We start from the raw sequence: 14568 nt of genomic DNA, 5'->3' as shown, positions 1-14568 counted from the left end.
TTGTGAAAAATTGAAAATGATATCGTGGCAACATTTCCCCAATATTACAAAAGTTTGGCCCACACGGTCCGCGTGATACTCTCATTCTCTAGAGTAAAATGGTTTGAATTTCTTTGAAATTTTCAATTTAAACCATACTTTTATTTTCTATCCAAACAATTTTTTTTTCAATTTTATATCTCTTGCACTTTATTTATGTCTTTCCACTCTCTTAATTCTTGTCTAAATATAATAAGTAATTGACTTGGGACTTAGTGTATCTTTCTCTAATATGAACAATAGTGAATATTATTAATAATAAGCAAAACATTATGTATACGTGATTTCATGGAAGTTTTTAATTTTGTCGTTTTGTTTTCTCAATTTTATATTTTTCTGCTTCTCATTTTCTTTTGTTTACACACTTGACACTTGCTCTTTTTTCAATTTTTTTAAACACTCCCACATATCAACATTGCGCTTTCGTTGGTTTGCAAATTTCAAGATGGAGAATTAGAGTGGTAAATTAGTAATTAATAGGAGAGGGCGATAGGCAAAATTATTATACGCATACAAGCGTAATTTTATTATTGCCACAGACCTAATATTTTAAAGAGTGAATTATACTTTGAGATTGTAGTATAATATTTGTGGTCCTATATTTTAAAATGCATATTTGTAATTCTTATTCATTACACTTTGCTCATTTAAGATGCTTTTGCATATTTTTAACAAGAATGTCCCCAAATCCATAATTGGCCTTTTTGTACATTTCCTCTCCGGTTTTAATTTCTCTACATTGAAAATGATGTTATTGTCAAATCAATTCTATTTCCAAACCATTTTTTTTCGTTTAAGAGTTGACTATTTGTGTGTATATATTCTTTATTATCCGGAGTGCTTTTCTTTTATCAGTATGGTAATTAATTTAAAAAAAAAGGAGCTTGATATTCATAAATAATAAATCGGTCCATCTAAAATATACTCCTACTTGTTCATCATAGATTTGTTAACTATTTCTTCGTAATTTTGCTGTTTACCTATGAAAGTATCATTAGAAAGTAGTAAGTGGAAATCTAGAATTCATATGGAGCCCTCCTCCGTGTGTTGGAAAAGGAAGATTGGCACTCAATAATTTAAAAGGGATCTCTTATATTGTAAACTCAGGCCTAGAAAGTGTTATTTGATCCTACTTTGTTATCTTCAGAATCAGACTTGTATCGACAATAATAATACTCGTAGAAGAGCAACAATGAGGGGTGGTGGGAATGGAATGGGATGGGATCCCCTACAACGGCAGATATGACAAACTGAAGTGCAACGCCAAACCAGCCACCTCACAGCATTTCTCTACATTAATCCCTTTCCTGCTTTTCTTGTGATCTGCTGCTTTCGGTCTCATGCCTGCTGTCTCCTTCACGCACGCCATGATCTGTACCTCCAGCTCCTCCCCTTTCTCCCGCCCCTCAATATTTACCACCTTTTTGTTGGAAATATTGTAGCCTTTACACGGGAAAACTCTTGCTATTACAAAAGAACAAAACTGGAAGGTAAATATAATAATAAAAATTACAACGAAAGTAAAGAGATGCAAACTATAGTATTCTTCAAGTCGAGTCGAGGTGACCCTCTCTCCGCAGGACGAAATACGCCCCGGCTAGTGCTCACGGATTGGCGTAATGTCCCCAAAGATGAAACGACTTTCCTCCTATCGAGTTGAAGCACCTCAAACTCGTAGGCACCGGCGAACTTGAATTGAAGGCGAGAACCGAGCTATGCAATGCGAACTAGAATGCTTAAACTAGAGAAAGTAGATAGTGTAAGTTGTGGTGTGTTCTCAACTCTCAAGACTCCACCTATTTATAGGATAGGAGTGCCTATTTGAAGAGTCTTTGCAATAAGGTATCTCATAAACATTTTGGAGGTTACCACAAGATGAAAGGCCAAAGGCCTAGCCTTTTCAAATTGATGCACGTTTTCTTAATCGACTGTTTCAAATTGTTCCTTCAGCCACGCCAGGCACAGCTGACTCAATCGACTGTTTTAGGGCCTATTGCAACTTGTTTCGGAAGTGGCACTTCTACCTTTGCTAAACACCCTCACACTTTGAGGTATGAATATGAAGGTTTCTTCCTTTTCCACAACTCATAAGGAGTCACGTCCCTATTTTTTAGTGGAATTTTATTCAGGATATGATTCGCTGTTAACACAGCCTCCCCCCACATGTTCTGGGATAAACCAGAATTAATCAACAGAGCATTCATCATCTCTTTAAGTGTTCGATTTTTTCGTTCAGCAACTCCATTTGACTGGGGAGAATATGGAGCCGTTGTTTGGTGAATTATACCACTTGCATGACATAATTCTGCAAACGGGGCTACATACTCACCACCTCTATCACTTCGAACACACTTAATTCGACAATTAAGTTGATTTTCGGCTTCATTTTTGAAGTCTTTAAACGCTTCAATTGCCTCATCTTTACTTCTCAATAAGTAAAGGTAACAATACCTTGTGCAATCATCTATAAATGTGATGAAGTACTTTTTACCACCTCTAGTTTGCACAAATTTTAAATCACATACGTCTGTATGGATTAACTCTAGAGGTTTTGTGCTCCGTTCTACCGAGCGAAACGGTAGCTTGGTCATTTTTGCTTCAACACAGACTTCACATTTTTCTTGTGAGTTAAACTTATCTACTTTTAGTAAATTAAGATTTACTAATCTTTTTATAGCATTTAGATTTACATGTCCCAATCTTTTATGCCATAAATCAGAGCACTCAAGCAAATAGGAGGATGTATCATCTTCCTTATTTCTTAATCTTTTTCCACGGTGAATGACCGTAACATTCAGCTCAAAAAGCCCATTCACTAGGTGACCTTCACCTATGAACTTTTCAAACTTTGTTAATATAACCTTTTCACACTCAAATTCTAGTGAAAATCCATGATTTACTAGAAGTGAGCCTGACACCAAATTATTTCGGATGTCTGGGACATGCAGCACATCCTTGAGGGTAAGAACCTTTCCGGATCCTAATTTTAGGAACACATTACCCACACCAACCACCTCGGAAGAGGCTTGGTTTCTCATACGTACTTTTCTACCTCCAACAGATTTGTAAGTAGAAAAAACGCTTCTCTCGGAGCACACATGACATGTGGCACCCGTATCAACAAACCATTCATTTGGATTATTACCATGGTCCACGTCGGAGACCACTGCGATCACCTCGTGATCTTTGTTGTTTATAACAACACGTTCAAATAATTTGTACAGTATTGTTTCCAACAATAAGTACACAATTATATTGAACCAAATGTGCATTGGTATATTCATCAACCCATGCATCCCAATTACTACTACTAAATCTAAATTGGTCTTGCTTGTCAAATGACAAACGATAAACATCATTCTCAAGAGAATAGATCTCAAGGAATTAACCACTCCATAGCGCATCGACATTGCGACCGTTCGTTGCTTTATTCCAGCTTTGACTTTCATGTTTCCTCCAGCATCGGTCGACATGATTCAGCAAGAGTACAATATTTCGTCTTGCGATTGTTGGAAATATTGTAGCCTTTACACGGGAAAACTCTTGCTATTACAAAAGAACAAAACTGGAAGGTAAATATAATAATAAAAATTACAACGAAAGTAAAGAGATGCAAACTATAGTATTCTTCAAGTCGAGTCGAGGTGACCCTCTCTCCGCAAGACGAAATACGCCCCGGCTAGTGCTCACGGATTGGCGTAATGTCCCCAAAGATGAAACGACTTTCCTCCTATCGAGTTGAAGCACCTCAAACTCGTAGGCACCGGCGAACTTGAATTGAAGGCGAGAACCGAGCTATGCAATGCGAACTAGAATGCTTAAACTAGAGAAAGTAGATAGTGTAAGTTGTGGTGTGTTCTCAACTCTCAAGACTCCACCTATTTATAGGATAGGAGTGCCTATTTGAAGAGTCTTTGCAATAAGGTATCTCATAAACATTTTGGAGGTTACCACAAGATGAAAGGCCAAAAGGCCTAGCCTTTTCAAATTGATGCACGTTTTCTTACACTTTTTACTTACTACTTCCATCTTTTCTTTCTGCTTTATCCAAATAATTAGTCATGTATCATCCATTTCTATTTTCGAATTTAATGCTGTGAAACCTTCTCTTCCAAACAAATACTGGACTCAATAAAACAATTTCTTCATTTCTTTCAACATTTAATTAATTGCCACAAAAAATTCCTAGAAATATCGTCTTCTTTCTCCTAATTCAAGAATAAAACTTGCATACGTTATAATCTATTAAATTCTTCTGCTGTCTTTTATATTCCAAGTGGTCAACACACGCTCTATTACATGTGAAATACATGATGTTATAAAAATACTATACTTTGAGAATGTGAATTCATATAGAGAATTAAAAAATAATTGCAACTTCTAGATATGGTAGCTCATCTAGAATTTTCATTAATTTAGCAATATAATGTTCATAGTACGAAATCAATGATTAATATTGTTTAGTTTGTATAGTTTTCAACATATTACATAAATTTGAACTTTCATTTTTTAATTAAAATTATAAATTTTCAGTGTACTGTTATGGAGCATTAAAACAAGGGTATATTAGCAAAATAAATTATGAAATCTTGTCAAATTCTGATCCATCCTAGTACTTTTTAAAATCTGAAAAATAAAATATGAAACATAAAATTTTCGCAATTAACCCACCTTTCGATTTCTTGACAAATTGCACGCTGATGTGGTTTGTGCTGGGGAAAAATACTGAAAAAATGATACTCCCTCCGTCCCCGATTAAGAGTCACTCTTTTCCATTTCGGTCCATCCCCGATTAAGAGTCACTCTTCCTACTTACTATATTTGGACATAAAAAATACCCTAAAAGTCAAAGAGGTCTCACATTCCACTACCTAACTCCATTTATTACACCACACATTCAAACACTTCCTTAAAACCCGTGCCCGGTCAAAGAGTGACTCCTAATTGGGGACGGAAGGGGCATATCGTTCGTATCGTATTTAAAAATATCGAAAAATTATCGAATTTTCGGTATATCATAATTTTCGATACGATACGATACTGTATCGTAAGTTTTCGATACGATAACGATATGAATTTCCTTATATCGCGATATATCGTTTTATATCAAATATACGATATATAACGATATTTTCGGTATACCGAATTATATTGAAAATCAATACATATTGAATTATCGATATATACAGTATATATCGAAATATATTGAAATTCAATACATATTGAAGTCTAAAATCAAGACCGTTACTAGTTTTTGCTAATTATTGTGATGGAGTTTGTTCAAACTTTATGGTGTTTTTTTTACTTGGTTGTGTTGTATTTTGATTATGGAGATGAGAGCAATGTTTATTTTATTGTGTTGAAATTTTATTATTTTTTGTATTATTTTTCAGTTTTGAAATTATATTTTTCGATATACAGATGTTTAAAACGGTACGATACTTCGATATATCGTTATGGAACGATGTATCGAATTTCGGTACGATATATCGAAATATCGATACGGTAATTATATTGATATTTTTCATATCGAAAGTTCGATATATCGAAACTTTTGATACGATATGAAATTCTTACATATCGATATTTTCGATACGATACACTATACAATGTTTTCGATGCGATATATCGTATCTACTATGCCCTAGATGTGGTACCCAATTTAAAACACATGAACAAAATATTGTTATTTTATCCACATGTATTAAACGGGTTGCCCCGTCAGCGCGTAATAGTCTGAAAGGGGAATGATGGGATAATGAGAGAGAGAGACAGATTGCCTGTGACAGGCGGTGCTGACTTTCTTGTACATGTACAATTTGATCTCGCCGTCGTCGATCATCATGGGCAGCTTGGCGCAGCAAGGGTGGAGGTCGAAGCCGCACAGCCTGCAGTGGTAAACGAACCCCACCACGTCCTTCTCGCACGCGTTGCAGTAACGCGCCACCGGCCCCGGCGGCCGCCTCATGAACTGGAACGAGCACTTGTGGTAGAAAGGGTGTGTGATGGTCGGCGATGGTATGCCGCAATGTGTGTGCAACTCAAACTCACACGCGCCGCCGCACTTGTAGCGCGACCCGATGCCCGCCTCCTTGCACCCGTCGCATTTGAACGGCGCCTCCGCGTACTCGAACTTGAGGTTGTGCGCGTGGCTCGTGTCGGAGATTTCGATGTACTTCATCACGGCGCGTGGCCGGAGGGAACTTTTTGATGGTGATATTAGCATTTGTAGTGGTTATCGATGGAGTATTTATTGGTGAAATTTAAGGTTTATTTAGTGTCTTCTAAAGTGAATACATTAGCGATGGTGGGAATTTTTCGCTTTACTAGACTTGTCAAAATTTTCCATACTCCAAAATATATGTCCAAATCATTTTTAGACTTGTTTGTGAATTAAGAGATAGATGAATTGTTGCTTTGCTAAAATTCTGAAAATGAATATAGAGAATTTCGGTTACTTGGACGGAAACTCAGAAAAAAGAGTTAGCTTTGAACAAAGGTGTTAGAAAAGGAATTGATTCTGCATTCATTATGGAGAATCAATTACTGCAATTAAGGATGAACATAATATATTTCAGAAAATAGAATGATATGTTTTCCTAGTGAACCCTAAACTTACCATGTACATGTTTCTACTCCCTATTTAAAGGGATCTCTACATAGTAAAATCATCATCTCATTCTAAACAAACCTAAACGTGTATTGTCATTCTTTATTCTAAAGTATGTCGCCTGAACCATTTAACATGGTATCAGAGCGGGTTAGGACTCAGATAAGGTATCATCACTGTCCGTGATACCTTTCTCGGCCCTTCCCATTTTTTTTCCGCACTTATTCTGTCCTTTTTTCTTTTTTGTACCTGCGCAAGTAACCCAAAATGTCAGAAGAACACCAACTGACCGAAACCCAAAACCAGAATATGTCCGACGAATTTGCCCGGTAGTTTGCCAATTTCATGCGCAATAGTTTTGCGATGAATAACTCACCAGGAAATCACCCCATTTCTTACCGAATCGATACCCAACCTCTCAATATTGGAATCAAACTAAGTGGAGGAGGAAACTACCCGTTGTGGGCAGTTCTGATGAAAAAGGCGATTTGTGGTCGGGGGATGGAGTCTCACGTCACCGGAGTTCCCTCTTCCCCGCCTCGAACAGATCCGTCCTACACGCAATGGCAACAGGCTAACCATTGCGTGTTCACATGGCTAATTCAAAGCCTTGAAGCACGGCTGGTTAGCCGAGTATCTCAACAACCGACGGCCAAGCACGTATGGGACGCGTTGGCCGTCACATACGCAAGTGGAGGTGACAAGATCCAGATCTATGACCTGGAAGTGAAGGCAAGCATAGTGAGGCAAGGAAACAACTCCCTAGAGGAGACATGGGGTGTATTACAAGAACTATGGTCTGCAATTGATCAGAGACAAGTCAACCCAATGAAGTGTGCAGAAGATGTCGAGATTCACGACAGATTCATTCAAGAACAAAGGCTCTATCACCTCTTGATAGCAATTGACAACAAATACGAAACAATCAAGCGAGAGATAGTTAAAATGAATCCACTTCCCTCGGTTGAACATGCCTATGGCCTGATCTGTGGTGAGGAATCACGGCTCATGGTGTTGCAAGAGTTGAATAAATTAGGATGGGAGTTTGGGAATCAATAGTATCCTATCCCCCTTTCTTAAATTGGAACGTATTCCAAATTATGGAACAAAATGTTACTTTAACTCAGAAAATGAGTCTAAACTTGCAAGAATTGTAAAGCTTTTTATCTGTGTTTCTTCCTACACATCCTAAAAGCATAACAATTTGTTTAAGCAATCACAAATACTATTTGAAATCACTTTAGAGAGAGAGAGAGAGAATCATATTCGTACACTTGACATATGCTCCACTGTTGGCTAGATAAACAAGGTTTCAGGAAATTAAGCTTTTGTGGCTCAATCTTACCATATATGGCTCTAACATCCAGATTTTGTTTCTTAAAATGTATTACTACTACAATTAAATACGTAAATTCGAAACTAGAGTGATTTGCAAGTCATAATGTGGGCAATTGGCATCCATTGATTTGAAACTTAGTGCTTGTAAACCTAAGTAAAAAGGGCAAATATGAATCTGATTCCATGGTCAATTTTCATTACAGTTTTAATCTAGTCGTAATATATGCATTCGTCTTGGTTAATCACACACGACACCAAACACAACCCAAAAAAAAACCCCACTTGACTCAAGATTCGTGTGTCGTACATTTATTTCATAAGTACATACATTACATAATATATAATGTGGCACAATAACTATAAGCATCATTGAGATGGTAACAAGAAATATGCTATATGAATTAAAGAAATATCTTGGGGACCTTACTCATCACTATTTCTCACATGCTCAGTATATTTATTTATATACTCCAGTATTATTGGGTTATCCAGAATACTTATTCGCACAAAACATGCATTATTGCAAATTGGCATATGCCAAAAAATGTTGTCTTTGATCATACATATTGTTGCCACTTTTGGTATAACATGAAAACATATACTTACGTGCAACTTTGCCAGTTAACAATATATTTAAATCACAAACCAAATCCGTGAAGAACAAGTCAAGGTGATGCTAGTGGACCTTGACAATGTTGATTTTATTCTCATGTTTACTGTTCGATATTTGATAAGGCAAGACCCATCTCTCAAACAATACTCTTATAGATGCAATAGTTCTCACCACACAGTCTAATGTCCCAGTGCAGAAGTAGTCATCTTTTTATATGTATACTATATTTCTTCTTCTTTTTCTTTGCTCAATTATGGTCCTAAGACTCCTAACAAACTCAAAAGCAAGAACCTATAACAAAATCCTAAGCAAAATAGTTCAGCTACCTGAAAATCAACTCAAAAAAACAGAATATATAAACATAACATTATCACTATGGGGACTGATAAGATAATAGAAGACTAAAAGCATCGAAATAAAACTGCTGCAAGTACTACCTAAGAGCAACCTTTCATATAAATATCAAGATGTTTTGCAAACAAACTAGGGCTCATTTCCCACAAGTAACTTCAAAAGACATCTTCTGAAATAATGAGTATTTCTTTGCATAATGTAGAGAGATGCTGAAACTAAACATACACAAGAAAAGCACCATGTGTCTCTCTGCTCCTTTCAGGTCCGCTTAGCAGCTGCACAAGAAGTCATGAACACAACAGTGTAAACGTTAGGAGAGTAATTCAATATTCTTGCAGCAGAATAGCACAGTTCAAGTCATAAACAGTAATTGTACAAATATACAATTATATGTTTCTGTATTAATTAGAGCGGTTATAATCAGATAGAATCACAATCCTTTATTTCAAAAAAGGCTTTGATTTTTGAAGTGAAACTTGAGAGCACTACTAGATAGCATCCCAGATTATGTTTTGGGAGCAAGAAACTGCATGACCGGATACATTATACTACTTATTATAATTACAAAATAGTTCTCTGAATTTGACCACAAATGATGTTTACACCAGGTAAACGTGATCAATGTTATCAAATAGCGGATATGGCGACGCCATGGCGCTATGGCTTGGCGTTCAGTGGTGGAAACGCCATAGCACCATGTCCCTGCCATAGCACCGCCATATCCGACTTTTGACAACATTGCATGTGTACTGTATTTAGGAATGGGGCATTATGCAAGAAACATGGAGGTTAGAGTTGTATTTTATACTTTATTAATTGTTTAAAGTGTTTTAAATGTTATATTTTAATTATTTTCTAATTTCTAAATTATATATAAATATATAAAGTATTATTTTATGTATTTAATTATTGACCGCCATATCCGCCATACTAATACGCCATATCCCTGTGGCGGTTTTTAGGCGAACCGCCATAAGCCGCCATACGAGATTGATAACATTGAACGTGATTGTAACGTGAAGGCAGATAGGTCAAGACAAACACAATCCAAAGGGGGGAGCTATGTTTCGTTGTTGGATACTTCCCTTCTATTCCTTTCCTCTTTTTCTCTTTTGGTTTCAAGAATCAATAACAAAAATGTGCAGCTAGCAGTTATAACTGCAGTTGCATTGGAAAACTTTAACATTAAGTAAAATAATTAAACATAGATTTGAAATTGGGATAAAACGAACTGGACTCTATCCAAAGAGGAACAACTAATCACAGAAACTCCGGATATATTCTCCAATATAAGAAAAGTTTGGATAGCTTCTTCCAAAAGCCATATTTCCCTATGCAGTTAAAAGATAGATTCATACAAACAAGTATCGAACTTTCAAATTTCTATACCCACGAACAATCAGTCAAAAAAGCCAAAGAGATATCCAAAGCCGCACCACCAATTTCTTAAATAGATAAATGTGCTTCAAGCCACTTCTATTATTTTCCTTTTACTCTATCAGACCTTGAAATGAACAAGCCAAAGTGAACTTTTACATTGGTTAATTAATACATCTAAAATGTAAACCTATCATAAAGGTAGAAAAATAACACATTAACACTCATGAACATATCTCACAGACACCCTGACGATATCATAATCATAACTCTCAAGAGTAAACTCAATCCTGTGATTAAAGCATTAAATAGAACTTCATCCAGCGCATTGATTTATCGACGGTGGAGCACGGCTGCCCTTTACGGCAACAATACGGACAATCACAAAATGAATTTTCAAGGAATATCACAAATCAGTGGAAAAAGGAAATTTATAGATACAGCTACAGAGTCGGTCAAGACCACCACAATAGATATATACAACTATAGATCACGATACCTGAGATAAACGGAAAAAAAATCGGATGGATCAGAGTTCGAGCTTGAGCTCCTCCTTTTGATTGGAGAAGTAGTGGAGAACGTAGGGGGTGACCCGAATCACTACCACCCAAGCTCCGAACATAGCTACATGGCTCTTTAGCTGCTTAAGCGCCGCCACTTTGTCAGGCTTCCGCATAAACATTCCTGGAAACATCTTCGCAGATTTTCTTCCTTCCTCTTGCTTGTTCTCGTTTCGTCGACGAAATTGTAAAAGGGAAATACTCTAAAACCCTAACCCCCTTTTGACTGATTCGTTTGTATTTAAACCACATTGGGCCTTAATCCATTAAACCGTATTAGGCCTAATCCAGTAAAACCTTATTGGGCCTGAGTTTTTCTTTTTCAGGAAGAGAGTTGTCGTGGATTTTCTATAAGATCTAAATATATTATTTAATGAATTAATTTTTTAATTCGCGTACTCCACCATGTCATAGAGTCATAAATCATATCCCCAAACACATGAATTTTCATCTTCTTTGAACTTTTCCACTTCTTTATTTATAGGATGGAAGCTGGTAAGCTAAGGATCTGGTCAGCCACATAAATTTATTTATCATTCTAGTCAAAGATATTTATTCTAATGAGATGATGTGAACTGGATTTGAATGGAATTCTATATTTATATAAAGTTGTTTTAACTTCTGTCTATTTAGCCATTTAGTTACATAGTTTAATTTTAAATTAGGAAAAAATATGTAGTATTATTGATATACACATTCACGTTTGATGGTGACCTATGATTAAAATTTTCAATGTGCAAAATAAAGCTTCTTATGCCTTTATTTCCGTGAAAGATCTAATAGCTACTTTTTTCAGTCAATTGACATTTATATGGAATTACTTATACATTGTTGCAAGAGTGTCCTATAAGGCGAACAACTCCAATAGCCCTACCAATTTTTAGTCCACAGTTTCAGTTTTTTTGTCCGCGCCCAAAAAAAAGGTTTCCGCCACTATAGGCAGACATTTTCAATAGCCCCAATTTTTTTCGTTTATTTTAATTCAATTATAATTAAAATTATCGGACTATACGTAATTAAAAAAATGGCTATAAGTGAAGAAATTAAAATTAAACACTACATTTTCGTCGTATTAAAGTACTTGAAAAATTATACAATGAAATATTAATCTATTGAACATCACGATGGTGTTCACACTGTGCCCCCACCTCCCCTACGTGCCCAAACTTCTTCAATCAAATCGCCTGGAGTGCGGTATGTGCTGTGCTCCTGCGCATATCAGTGAAAAGTTGGATCAAATATTCATTGCTCCGTGGTACGCTCATCTGGATCGGTGCGGAGGCAACACCGTTACTTGTACTTACGCCATCTTCTGATGCCCATGCGCGCCGCATCCTCCGCGTCGGCGTCGTTCTGCACCTCTTGAATCAGAGAATTCCACGCCTCGTTCCACAAATCGTCCATTTTAAATACCAATGAAATCCACAAATTTTAGTGAGAGAAAGTATGAGTGAAGAATTGGAATGGTGTAAAAATAATGAGTGAAATGAGGTGTATTTAGAGCATCCACATCGACGAGCACAAGCTCGTCCGTCCGTCCGTGCCATCGGCGCGGATGAGCTGTCCGCCGATGCGCTCTTGCCGCTGGCACGGCGCTGCTCGATGCATCAAGCACGTTCGTGCCAGCGAGCAGGCGACGTGGCAGCTTCCTATTGGCCAACGGCATAGCCGTTGGCAATTTGATTTTTTTAAAAAAAATCAGATTTTAATTAAAAAATTCAATTAAAAAAAAATATATATTTTCCCACTTCCCAAAAAATTATATCCGTTTTCAACCCACTTTTAATTTATTTTTCAATTTTTCCCCAAAAATACACATTTTCATCTATAAATACCCCTACTTCCACACCAAAAATTCACACCACACTACACAATTCTCATCTAAATTCATTCATTTTCATTCTCAATTCTCAATCTTTCTTTCACTCTTACTCTTACAACAAAACAATGTCCGACCACTGCGATCACCCCCGGCACCCACGGTTGGAACCCCGATTAGTTCGGTTCACAACCATTTCCTAGTCCGAAAATGGAATATTCGGCCCCTCCACAAACCCAAGGTTTGGAAGTTCCGGGTGGCTCTCGGCCTTACCCGATCGACAACCAAGATGCCCCCGAACGGCAATACGGGTGGACACCCGAGTCTAGAGCGAGGTCGAGCGGCCCCTCCCAAACTCCGACTCCTCCTACTAGCGGTGTCCGCACACCATACACTCCGGCGGAGATGGAACAATTGTTCAAAGCGTTCTTGTCAATCTCCGAAGATCTGGAGGTTGGCACGAACCAATCCGACGATCATTATTGGTGGCGCATTTGTCGCTGGTACAATGAAAACCGGCCGGCTGGAACAATCGAGCGCAACGCCATATACAGAGCCAACGAAGAAATTCAAAAGTTCCAGGTGTATTACCTCCAGGAAGAGCGGTCGGCGGTGAGCGACCAGAGCGAGATCGATGTCATCACTGCCGCGATGAACACCTACCAATCCATGAACTACAAGTCGTTCAAGTACCTCAACATTTAGCAGGAGACGCGGTCGCATCCGAAGTATAGGAGAGGCGTAACATCCTCCTCTAGCGGCTCCTCCAAACGGTCAAGGTCGGTATCCCTATCCGACGCCGGCTCTGAAGACGTGGCTAGCCAACTTGCCGGAGCTAACTTGGGTAGCCCCGACACCGGCCCGAGCGGTTCCCAACACCGACGCTCCGCGACTCCATCCGCCCCCGCTCCCTATGTGCCACCTCAACCTCCCACCAACTCGTTGTGGGGGGTTTTGGTTCAACTCAATTTGGCCGATAGGTCAAATATGACCCCCGAGCAACTTCGATCGCATGTGGCGATGATACGGGGTCTCCAAAGAACGTTGGGGGTATTGCCGGATGATTACTAGTCTTCCACGGGGGCATTTTTACGCTTAAATTACGTAATTTTTATTTTTTAGGAGTTTAATTATGTAATTTTTTTTAGGATTTTAAGTATGTAATTTTTATTTTTTTAGTATTTTAATTATGCAATTTTTATTTTTTAGGAATTTAATTATGTAATTTTTAATTTTTTATAATTTGTAAAATTATTCCGGGTATTTTTAATGTATTTTAATTTTGTGGAAATATTTTTATTTAAATTGAATAATGGAATGGTGGGACCCTTGTGCTCGTCCTTGCGGAAGAGCACGGATGTGAGTGTTGTGCTCTTGCCTAAGAGCAGACAGAAAAAGTGGGGTCGGGCCCACATCCGTGCTCGTTGGCAAGAGCACGGATGTGGATGCTCTTATAGGTATATTAAATTAAATTTAAAAAAAAAATAAAAAATCGTCCGCCCCGCCGCCAGGCGACCGGCGCGTACCGCACATTTCTCGGCGGAAGGCCTTCCGCCCCCTTTTTTTGTCCGTTTCGGGGCGGACGTCCGGCCAAACACATTTCTAATTCCATTATATTCTATTCGTATTTACATGAACTTAAGCTTAGCTGTAAACAAAGTTCTAATTCTGGCAAATAATAAAACAATCTTAATTCACGACTAAATATGAGCTACTATTAATTACTTCACGAGTTTCACTTTGTTGTGCAGAACTTTGAATATTAGCCAACTCATTTAATGTCACCTGAACCCAATATAGTTTACAAATATAAAATGCAACTTGGTAAAATAATTACCAAAACCAAGAAATGATCTGG

At 37.7% G+C, this 14568-nt stretch overlaps 1 pseudogene; it reads right to left on the bottom strand.

The window, feature by feature from the left end:
- Positions 1-1148: 1148 nt before the first annotated feature.
- On the bottom strand, positions 1149-6337 carry LOC121749198 (annotated as a pseudogene).
- Between the last annotated feature and the right edge of the window lie 8231 nt (positions 6338-14568).

This window comes from Salvia splendens, chromosome 9, assembly GCF_004379255.2.
Source record: "Salvia splendens isolate huo1 chromosome 9, SspV2, whole genome shotgun sequence".
Taxonomy (NCBI): Eukaryota; Viridiplantae; Streptophyta; class Magnoliopsida; order Lamiales; family Lamiaceae; genus Salvia; species Salvia splendens.
This window is presented reverse-complemented; position numbering and strand designations above follow the sequence as displayed.